Source organism: Amblyomma mixtum, chromosome 10, assembly GCF_055824585.1.
Source record: "Amblyomma mixtum isolate Tamu chromosome 10, ASM5582458v1, whole genome shotgun sequence".
In the NCBI taxonomy this organism is placed as follows: Eukaryota; Metazoa; Arthropoda; class Arachnida; order Ixodida; family Ixodidae; genus Amblyomma; species Amblyomma mixtum.
Genome location: NC_143021.1, coordinates 1,934,532 through 1,946,638, shown reverse-complemented (window position 1 = coordinate 1,946,638; position 12,107 = coordinate 1,934,532). Strand labels below are relative to the sequence as shown.

The window sequence follows — 12,107 nt, the reverse complement described above, 5'->3', positions numbered from 1 at the left end:
GGTTTCATGTCTTTTCTGGGCGCCTTTATGCTTCTGCAGGAGGGTTTCGGCAACAGCTGAAATGACCGGGCCAGGGAAGCCTGCTACTGAAAGTCGCGAAACCTGATCGTTCAAACTCTGTAGCATTTTATGTGGGCAGGATTTTCGAAGCGCAGATTCCAGGCAAAGCGACGCAATAGCTCGCTTTACCACCTTGGAATGAGCGGAATCAAAGCTGAGCAACTCTTTGTTGGCTCGGGGGGAGTACATCCAGCAGGTATGGTCTCGGCAGAACGTGAGCTTAAGGTCTAAAAAACGCAAAGTCTGACTTTCAGGTAGTTCATGGGTAAAAACTAAACCTTTCCCCAGTTGATTAAAAGTAGATAAAACCAGTGAAACAATATGGTCAAGGGATGTAAAGTTCCCTGACCTTAAAATAATTAAAAAGTCATCAACATATCTAAAAACTTTAAAAACTGGCCCCCCTTGAAAAGTCCGTGCAAGAAGGCGGTCAATTGAAGATAAAAATATGTCACATAAAATGGGAGCTACACATGAACCGATACAAATGCCCTTACGCTGCAGAAAAAACTCGTTGTCATGAGAGATAAAAGTTACTTGCAGGTAGTATTCTAGTAATTTTAAAAAATTGTCTACCGAGATACCAGCTGAGTTCTGAAAAGCCACAGCCCCCGAGCCTTCAATGCTTTCTCTGACCGAAGCTAACAGCTCAGCATGTGGAACAGAATAGAACAAGTCTTGGATGTCAATGGAAAAGGCTAAATCCATCCGATCGTTATTCTGCACAAAATCGGCAACTTCTTGTGACTTCTTTATCAGAAAGGGGTCATCAACAGGAATGTGCTTAAGCTTGCTGAGCAAAAAACGACTGACGTTGTGCTGCCATGAACCCTTCTCGCTAGCAAGCTTAAGCACATTCCTGTTGATGACCCCTTTCTGATAAAGAAGTCACAAGAAGTTGCCGATTTTGTGGAGAATAACGATCGGATGGATTTAGCCTTTTCCATTGACATCCAAGACTTGTTCTATTCTGTTCCACATGCTGAGCTGTTAGCTTCGGTCAGAGAAAGCATTGAAGGCTCGGGGGCTGTGGCTTTTCAGAACTCAGCTGGTATCTCGGTAGACAATTTTTTAAAATTACTAGAATACTACCTGCAAGTAACTTTTATCTCTCATGACAACGAGTTTTTTCTGCAGCGTAAGGGCATTTGTATCGGTTCATGTGTAGCTCCCATTTTATGTGACATATTTTTATCTTCAATTGACCGCCTTCTTGCACGGACTTTTCAAGGGGGGCCAGTTTTTAAAGTTTTTAGATATGTTGATGACTTTTTAATTATTTTAAGGTCAGGGAACTTTACATCCCTTGACCATATTGTTTCACTGGTTTTATCTACTTTTAATCAACTGTGGAAAGGTTTAGTTTTTACCCATGAACTACCTGAAAGTCAGACTTTGCGTTTTTTAGACCTTAAGCTCACGTTCTGCCGAGACCATACCTGCTGGATGTACTCCCCCCGAGCCAACAAAGAGTTGCTCAGCTTTGATTCCGCTCATTCCAAGGTGGTAAAGCGAGCTATTGCGTCGCTTTGCCTGGAATCTGCGCTTCGAAAATCCTGCCCACATAAAATGCTACAGAGTTTGAACGATCAGGTTTCGCGACTTTCAGTAGCAGGCTTCCCTGGCCCGGTCATTTCAGCTGTTGCCGAAACCCTCCTGCAGAAGCATAAAGGCGCCCAGAAAAGACATGAAACCCCTTCTTCTAAGCCGGTGGTGGTCCCTTATGTACACCAACTCTCTCACAACCTCAAAAAAGTGGCTGGCAGGCATCACGTGCCCTTGGTATTCTCAGCTCCAAACAAGCTGTCCAAGCTATGCCCTCGCATTACTGGTTGTGCCGGCAGGGGCTGCAACAAAAAACATGGGTTCGCCTACGCCAAATGTGCAATAGGTGTGGTGTACTGCATTCCCCTCTCATGTGGGGCTTCATACGTTGGCCAAACTGGCCGCTGTATTAATGACCGGCTACGGGAGCATGCCAAAAACATAGAAAATAACGACACGAATGTGAATCTTGTGCGGCACCTTGCTTCGTGTAAATGTAGGGCGGGATTAGAGAAGACCACGATTCTTGGCAAGAGCGGTAATGATAAGGCAAGGCTCGTTTTAGAAGCTTATTATATCAGAAAGCTGTCCGAACGTTGTGTCAGTGACACGTCGGTACACATATACTCATCTGAATGTGCTTTTTTAGATTCGTTTTTTGATTAACTCGATTGCTTGACGGATGTGCATTATCTGTACCTCGCTACGCGCATGCTCTTCATTCCCTTCCTATATATCCCCTGTACTTCCGCATGAATAAACAGTTGGTAGTTAGCGCTCGTGAACGTCTCAGTGTGTCTCTCTTTGTCCCTTGTCTGTATTTTTGCGCTGAATTCAATTTAACATGCTTCACCAACTAGCCCGGCAGCTTGCTCTCCTGAAAGTATGACTTCTATTGGCCTGGTATGGAAAAGATTTCGGCGTACTGCCAGTCATGCCATGGGTGCCAAATCCGCTCAGACCGGCGTCACACTGACAACATACCCATTACCCCATTGACTAGACCTGAACACCCCTTTCAGGTTGTCAATGTAGACGTCATAGGGCCTCTTGATACGCCATCTGGCAGGGGTCACAAGTATGCTTTGTGCGTGGTTGATTTATGCACGAGATGGCCTGAAGTCGTGTGCCTTCGTTCCCTGACTGCAAGGGCTGCATGTGACGCTCTGTTGGAGATATTCAGTCGAACAGGGGTTCCTCAGACGGTCTGTTCGGATCAGGGAACAAATTTCAAGGCTCAACTCACCCAGCTGATGCTAGAAAAATTAGGTTGCTCCCCTAGATTTTCCACCCCCGAACACCCTGAAAGCAACGGGACCGTGGAAAGGTGGAATCGGGTACTAAAGAACATGCTATTTCACGTGATAGAAAAGGACCCGAAAAATTGGGACAAGCTGATCCCTTTTGTGTTGTGGGCGTACCGCGAAGTTCCCCACGATACCACGGGCGTAGCACCCTTTCGGCTGTTGTATGGTCGAAATCCGACAGGTCCGCTTACGGTTCTTCGCCAAACGTGGGCAGGAGAAGTCAGTGTACCAGCAACGCTCAGGGAGGAACGTGCGAAGTACTTAAAACAGCTGCAAGAGAAGTTTGAGATAGCGGCCAATGTGGCTGGACTCACAAGCACTGCGCGACAGGCTAGTTACGCAGAAGCTTACAATAGGAGAACGCGGAATAAAGTTTTTAATGTGGGGGATCAAGTGCTCATTTTCGACACAGACCGCGCCACTAAGATGGCTCCTAAGTGGCTTGGTCCTGCCACAGTCATTGGTTGCGAAAGGCAGCATTCGTACTGGGTAGAAACGGAAGAAGGAAAAAGATCAGTGGTGCACGCGAACCGAATGAGACCGTACTACGCGAGGGTCAGCCATATTGGCGTGGTTTTTGATGAAGACCATGAGTTTGGGGAAGTAGAGTGCGCACCACGAGTTGCACCACCTCCACCAGACGAGGACATAGTACCATTAGAAAAGTTAGCCCACCTGAGTGAGCAGGAGCAGAACGAAGTTCGGGGGTTGTTCAGAAAACACCATGCACTTTTCGATGGCAAGCCTGGACGGGCGAAAGTAGGAAGGCATCGAATTGATTTAGAAGAGGGGTTCAAAGCAAAGAAAGCGTTCCCTTATCGAGTGGCCGAACTGCTCAAGAAAGAAGTGAGCCGCCAAGTGGATGAGCTACTTAGTTTAGGTTTAATCTATCCTGTAGAGAGTGAATTCGCACACCCAGTTGTGTGCGTGGGTAAGAAAGATGGGTCAGTGCGAATGTGCATTGACTACCGAACGTTGAATGCAGGGACTCGTTCAGACGCATTCCCAATGACTAACTCCCAGGAGCTAATTTTTAGGGTTGGTCAGGCGCAGTTTATCACGCTAGTGGATTTAAGGCGTGGCTACTGGCAGGTACCGATGGACCCGCAAAGCCAGGCGTTTACCGCATTTGTGACCCATGAGGGGCAGTATGCGTGGACAGTGATGCCCTTTGGGCTAAAAAACTCTGCAGCGACCTTCCAAAGAATGGTCAATACGCTTTTATCTAAGCACCAAGCCTACGCCACTGCCTACCTGGACGATATAGCGATTTTCTCGCATACTTGGCAGGAACATGTGGAACACATCGATACCATCTTTTGGCTGCTTAGGAGGGCGGGACTAAAGGCTAGCCCAGAGAAATGTCAAGTGGGACAGCCTCACATCCGCTATCTAGGACACATAGTGGGTTCAGGGACGCATGCTCCCGACCCTGAAAAGATATCCGCCATAGAAGGCCTAGTGCAGCCGAATACAAAGAAAGAGCTGCGAAGCTTACTGGGACTGTGCGGATATTATAGGGAATATGTACCCAAGTACGCTGAAATAGCTGGTCCCCTAACGGCCTTGACAAAGCGGGGCGTACCCAACTTGATCCCGTGGCCAGAAGATGCGCAGCGCGCATTAGAAAACTTGAAAGACTCGCTTTGTAGAGCAGTGGCGTTGAGCACTCCACAACCTCATCAGCCGTATTGGCTTTTCACTGATGCATCAGCGACGGCGGCCGGGGCATGCTTGGCACAAATGACTGAAAAGGGCGATGAAAGGCCTATAGCGTTGGCAAGTCATCGCTTCGATGCGACTCAGGCGAGGTGGTCGACCATAGAGCGCGAAGCGTTTGCTATTATGTGGGCTCTGAAAAAGTTCGATTATTGGCTCTTTGGCGCAGTGGTAAATGTCGTCTCTGATCACAACCCACTGGCATACTTGACAACGTGCACTCCACATGGGGCAAAATTGGCTAGGTGGGCGCTGGCGCTCCAGCGTTATAACATAACGGTGAAACATAGAAAGGGCGCTAAGAATGGAAATGCAGATGCGCTATCCAGGCTCCCCAATTTAACATGGGAGTCAGGAACTAGCGGTACCACCATGCCGGCCTAGACAGGCGTGAATGTTCCCACTCAGCCGACGTGGTTGGTGCACCACGGAACTGTGTGGTGATGACGAGACTTGTGAAAGTGTACTATATGAGAACCCTCAGCTGTGTTAATGAGTGTTGTGCGCGGACTTGTGAACCGCTGTGAACAATGCAGTGAAGCGGTGTGTGTCTGTGCGCAAGAAGGTGGACTCTCCGCAGTGTAATGTGGCCGTATATTTGCCAGATCTGTACGCCAGCATGCACCGGTGTTGTGTTTTATACTCTTTTTTTTTTTGCTTTGAATGGTTCTCGAAGCGTCGAGGTAACCCGGAGAAACTGTGTCCCGGGAGGACCGACAGTGCGGGCGGTAAACGTGCTGCGGCCTTTTTGTTAGTAAGTATAAACGAGCTGATAGCAAGCTAGATTATACTCTGCTAATTCCAGCTGCAACTACTGTATAGGGTGCTGCCCTCGCGGCGGTGGCTGTCCATTGTGAACGACAGCACCGCCGCTACCTTCAGGGCGCCCCCCACCCCTATCCCCCCTTATGCATACGCTAACGTCGGAAAGGCGCCTGATGGCCCACAGCGGCCTTGAAGGGTCAACGCTCTTTTCCAGCTACCACGGTGCAGGGCGCTGCCCCCGCGGAAGGGGCTGTCCCATTATGAACAAAAGCCCCTCCAAGCACAGTGCAGTAAGGAGTTGGTACGCACTGTTATCTTCACGATGTCTCTGCCAATTTGTGGGAGAAAACAGGAACCATTTCCTAGCTGATCTGCCGAACTGACAGAGAGAGCCCAGGAAAGCACGATTCGAGCATTTTTTGGCGACGTGGGGAACGACATGCGTTCCTCACTTTTATCCGCCCGCTCATCGATCACGCTTGTCCGAACGCCCCACCGTCTGTGCCGTACCGGCTTCTCTCTCATCTATTGTTTAAGCACTGAGGACAGGGGGTACGCATCTGTACCAAGATCTTGACGAGCAGTGCGAGTGGAGAAGGGGTGGGGGGGGGGGGGGGCGGCGGTCTGCTTGGGACAGGTCAGAAGGAGACCCCCAACGGGAGAGGACGTGCATGCTCTGTCCAACGAGAGAGTAGTGTTGTATTTGTTCTTTATGTTCTTAGCGAGCCCCTGGGTTTGAGGCTGAGCTCAACCCACGGGGTAGGTCAATGATTGGAGAATTGATGCTTGGGGCGGGCCACTTAAAATGACCGCCCCATTTCTTTGTTTGTTACGGTTATAAAAACCGAAGTAAACGGATGGAGACCAGCCTGAGCTGGGGCTCCATGCTTAGCATGTAAAATTCTGCTACTAGGCTCTAACCTGCGGGGTCGAAGAGTAAAGTAGCGCAGTTTGTTTTTCCCTTTGTAAATTCATGTCTGCTGTTTTCCAGTTTTGCTCCTTGTATATGTTGTAAATATATGCTTCTCTTATATTTGTCATCATCTACGAGAAACAACGCCTCCTGGTCTTCCTTCACGCCGAATTAACTAGAGGAAGGGTTTGCGAACCTTCCTTTGAAGAATCTTTACTCAACCCTTTCACTGCATTCCACGTAACTACAGGTATGTCTGGTTCCACAGGATTTTTCTCCTCTTTTCTCCGAATTTACACGAGGACACAACGAGGCTAGCTTAGAGGGGTGGAGAATACTACTGGAACCTTAAACTTAGATGCAACTTTTTTTAGATTATGGGCAACGCGGTGAGAGTAGGGAACCACTTCTGGCTTAATTCTTTCTTCAACAAGCTTAGGGCGCTTTCGTTCCACGCCTTTTATGCTATGAAGAAGCGACTCCACCACACTTGTCAGGACAGACTATGGGAAGCCTGCATTACGTGTTTCTTTCCAATAAAGGATCAGTTGTCAGTAGCGCGTTGTCCTGTCCACCTTTCTTGTGAGTGTCGTGTTTTGCGCTAACTTTTGTACGAAGAATAATGCACCAACTAGCCCAGCAACAACTGTTACTTGAGCGCCATACAACAACCGCGGTAGTGATACGGAAGCAATAACTCATTGGCGTCCACCAAAGCGCAGCCATGAGCGCGGAAAAGACAGCTGTAGAGCTTCGCAAGAAACTTGGCGCCAAATCAGATGGCAAATGCAGTCAGTAATAAATTACGCTATTTTGGTTGGCGATTTATTCATGTTCAGTAAGGAAAATGGGAGAGTGAAATAACGAAGGCATGGTAAATTTTCCAGAGAAGGCATTTTTTGAAACTACCACGTAGCAATAGCTTTCAACTCATCGCTCCACTTTTTGCAAGATAAGCTGTCATCCTTCCAACAACTAGGTAAGAAGTTTTTCTCTGCTTGTGACAGCCTGCAGCTACGCTTGTTTTAAGAAGCGAAAACTGAACTCCATTCGCAAATGCACGGCGCAGCAGCATCAGCTACTGTGCCGTGCACAACCAGGCGCTAATAAAATGATGCAAAACTGAAAAGAAATGCGCGTGAAGAAAACTAGGCAAGATAAAACCGAAATCACGTTCGCTTCAGCAAACGTTCAGGGGCAGTCGCCGTAAAGACCGAATCACAAAGGCAGCATTTGTTCGGCACCGCGTCAGCGTCTCTTCTACCGGCGTTGTCGCTTGTCGCCGCACGAGATGCCGATCAAACACATGAGGGCGTTCGAACTGGCGTCTCCACACGGGCGTTAAGAGTGTTTTGTTTCGTTTGTTGTTGTGTTCAGATTGTGCACGAGATGCTTTGTCCTCCTCGCGCGAGCAAAAGTGGCGCTAAAATGCAAATTTCTTACGACTGTAATTATACGTGTAAATACTGTGTCATTCAGGATAGCATGCGACGCAGACAACCGCTGTGCTCGAGGTGCAGAGTAACAGTGGTCTTTATTGGGCGTTTGCGCTCTTTTATCAGCAACCCGGCTGGCTGGCTTGCACAGCATGGTTGCCAACACTCAGGACCATGGTTGCCAGATCCGATACATCTTTCTCCCTCTAGAAACAGAAAAACAAACGAGGTGATTACAACCGCACTGATCGATTCAAGCAATTTGATGAAAGTCCTTTTGATACGCGAGGCGGGTGGTCTGTTTCATTAGCCAGGTGCTCCGGCGAAGCCCAGCGTCGTCCGGCTGGGAATTCGTGGTTTCCGGAGGACTTTGTTGCCCTGGCGCAGGGTACCCTTGCGGTATGTGGGCGGCCGGAGCTTGATCGTCCCACTTGAGGTCCCAGTTGCTTTGGGACTGTAGTGTGCCAGTTGCTTTGGGACTGTAGTGGTGCCGCACAGCCTGGAAGAGAAGCACAGTCGTTAGCACAGTCTTCCTTATAGTCAGGAATGGTTGGCTGTGATGGGCCGAACTCTTCGTTGTTGACGGTTGCGACGAGGCTGACTCCCGTCTTCCGTACGGACTATGTATGAGCGAGGGGCGACGGCTTTTTCTACGAGCGCTTTTGTGGTCCACCCTCTCTTTTCGAGCAGCCTAACGGTGTCATGCCCATCGAGCGCTTCTAGTGAACGCCTCTGAGGGTGGGTTTTGGTGTGCTTTTTGACCTCCGTGCGCTATGGTGTGCGAAGTCGCAGGGACTTCGGAAGGAGAACTCTAGAACCACGCAACCGTACGCCTTCCACACATGATAGTTCAGCTTCGAAAGGAGCTAGCTGACCCATTACGCTGTGTCCATCTTGTAGGGCTTCAATGACTTGCCTTAGCTCGTCGTCTTCACTCGTTTCTGTTGTATCCTTCTTTCTTGTTTCAGTTTCGTTTCTTTCAGTGTACATATCGTCATCGTCATTCAATATGATTTCCTATATAAGTGGCTTAACTGTGACGAATTAAGGAGAGGGTTTTTGCATACTGAGCTTGCGTGGTCCCGTGTCATGCGTCTGGTCTGAACCAGACACCACATATTGGCGACGAGGATCAGTATCGGGGCCATGTCACTAGGGTGTTTCCCAGCACCGCCCCCTTTCTTGCCTGCACCCGGTGACCCGGCTGTGCCTTGGCAGCAGTAGAAACGCGCATTCCTGAATTTCCTGGAGGCCATTGGCGGCGATGAACTGAAGCCGAAGCGTTGCAAGGCAATTCTGCTAAACTCGCTCGGGGTTGAAGGCCAGCGAGTATTCTACAGCATCCTTGCACAAGAAGCAGACGTGACTGCGGACGCCAAGGCCGAGGACAAGGTGGACAAGGAGGAAAAGGTGGTTATTCTCGTGCATTGTTGCGCTTACGAAGGAACTTGGACACAATCAGGGACGACACAGAACAGATGTGCGCAAACTATCAACTGCAAGTTTATTTCTGAGTGCATGTATATATAGGCATTGTCAAGACAAAAACAAAAACAATGCACGAGAATAACAACCACCAACTAGCCCAATTTGAAACTCTCCTAAGGAAAAGGTGGACCAGTTCAAGGACGCGCTTGCTGCACTGGATACGCATTTCGCAAGCGCTACGAATGATTTGGTGGAGCGGCGCCGGTTTCGCCAAAGACAACTGCCTGGTGAGACATTTCAAGCATTTACAAACAGTCTTCGGGACCTTGCGTCTACTTGCAATTTTGGCAGTGCTACCGATAGCATGATTCGAGACCAATTACTGGAAGGCACTTCGTAACGAACAACACGTGAACGCATGCTTTATGAAGGGTCTTCGCTTACATTGCAGCGTGCTGTTGACATCGGGAAGCAAATTGAGCAAACACAACAAGAGCTCGGGGAATTCGCGCATAGCACTGTGAACAAGATTCAAGATGTGCGAAAAAGGTTAGACTCTGAGCAAGGAAGTTGATACAGGTGCGGCTCGTCATCGCATATGGCTAACTCGACTGCATGTCCGGCGAGGAACAAGCGTTGCCACTCTTGTGGAAAAATTGGTCACTTTTCAAGCATGTGCAAATCGAAGAAAAAGAAATGCCGTTCGAAAGCCCGAGAAGGCCAACGCCGTCACGGTACTTCAAATCGGTGACCGTAATGCGTCGGCGAAAGATATTCGAGCCAACATTTCTATCGGGAAGATAAGATTGTCGTTGATTGTCGACACAGGCGCTACGGTTTCTTTGCTCCGTGAAGAGCACTACCACAAATATCTAGCCGACACGTACTCATTACGACCGCCGACTGCCAATTTGTGTAACTATTCCGGAGAACAAATCAAGTTAAGCGGTTGCTTTCTTGCTGACGTATCTAACAAGGGAAACAGAGCCAGTGTGCTTTTTCATGTCACAACCAAGGGCACTTCGCTGCTGGGGCTGATGCCGTTCGGAGCCTGGGAATCACTATCAACGGCTCAACCTTGAATTGCTGCCAGGTGGCATGCCCTGATTCACTGCCTTCAGAATTTACGCACCAGTTTGCGCACTTGTTCACGGAACAGTTAGGGCATGTGAAAGGCTTTGTTCACCATGTTAAATGCCGTTCATCTGTGAAACCAGTCGTTGCGAAACTCAGACGCCTGCCGCTCACGCTACGGCAACAGGTATCGGTAGAGATACAACGCCTGCTGGCCGAAGATATAATTGCACCTGTCGATGCATCGGAGTGGATTTCACCGATCGTCGTCGTGAGGAAGAAGGACGGTTCAATTATGTTGTGTGTGGACCTACGTGAAGTGAACAAGGCAGTATTTGCCGATGCTTTTCCTCTTCCGCATACAGAGGAATTACTTCATGAACTAGCTGGAGGAACGTGCTTCTGAAAGCTCGACTTAGCGTCGGCATACCACCAGCTAGAACTGACTCCGGAAAGTCTGGGACTAACCACCTTTATTACACACGAAGGATTGTTTCGTTTTAAGAGTGTGTTTTGGCCTTACATCTGTCCCTTCAGGCTTTCAGAGAATGATGCAGCATATTTTGAAAGATTGTAAAGGCGTACTTTGTTACATTGATGATGTGATTGTGTGGGGCAAGGCACGTGAGGAGCACCACAAGAATCTACACCAGGTGCTAAAACGCATTGGTGATTCAGGTTTGAAGCTCAACCAGAAATGCACATTTGCTGTTTCAGAACTATCCTTTTTAGGGCATACGGTGAGCTCAAAAGGGCTCACACCATTGCAGTCTAAGTTTGACGCTATTGTCAAAGTGCCTGCTCCTCACGATGTTGCCACTTTGAGGTCATTTTTGGGTCTCGCTGGTTACTATGCTCGGTTTGTGCCGCGATTTGCTGATCTCGTCGAGCCGCTTAGAAGGCTCCTGCGCTCTGGTCAACAGTTCACGTCGGATGATGAGGCTGAGCGTAGCTTCCAGCTTGTTAAGACAGCTTTGTCTTCAAGTCCAGTCATATAAATGTGTAACCCAGACCTTGATGTAATTGTTACGACAGATGCTTCTGATAAGGGTCTGCGAGCCGTTCTTCAGCAACGCGATGGTGACAGCGTACGCACGGTGGCCTTCGCATCACGTGCCCTGACTCCTGCTGAGTGGAAGTACTCCGCTGGGGAACGTGAGGCCCTAGCTTGTCTCTTCGCGTGCGAGCGCTGGCACGTCTACTTGTGGGGTAGAAAATTTTTGTTACGTACGGACCACCAGGCACTGGTGACGTTACTTTCAGCTGCCGGTACAGGACGCCGACCTTTGCGTATATCCAGATGGTCAGCTCGGCTTTTGTATAATAACTTCGACATAGAGGGATCGCAAAACGTCGTGGCCGATGCGCTTTCACGCCTACCTCTTGACTGTGATTCGCAGCAGACGATGCAGGAAGAAATTGTGTCCGTTGTATCAGAGTGCCCAACAAAGGAACGGCTGCAGGTGGCCACTGCTGCCGACAGCACACTGCAACAGGTTGTTGTGCACGTGGTACATTGTTGGGCGCCTAGAAAAGCTTTGCCAGCAGAAGTAATGCCGTACTTTAACGTACGGGAAGAGCTTTCTTTCGTTGATGGCCTTTTGATGCGCGGCGAGCAGGTAGTTGTTCCGAGTGAATTAACCTCGCTCCTTGTTGGTTTTGCGCACGAAAGTCACCCAGGAATTGTGAGGTGGTGGTGGTGAAAAACATTTATAATGCAATAAATATTTACAGAGAGGTGATTGGGGTAGGCCCTATTGGCCCTTTCCCCTAACAATACTAGGTGGAGCCCCTATTCCGGGGCCCCATTGGCAAGCAACGCCGCCCGCGTCCGGTGAACCAAGGCCTTTTGGGTCTTTA

General features: G+C 49.0%; 1 pseudogene; it reads left to right on the top strand.

Annotated features, from left to right (window-relative positions):
* The first annotated feature begins 8,395 nt into the window (after positions 1–8,395).
* On the top strand, positions 8,396–9,573 carry LOC149324981 (uncharacterized; annotated as a pseudogene).
* Positions 9,574–12,107: the final 2,534 nt, after the last annotated feature.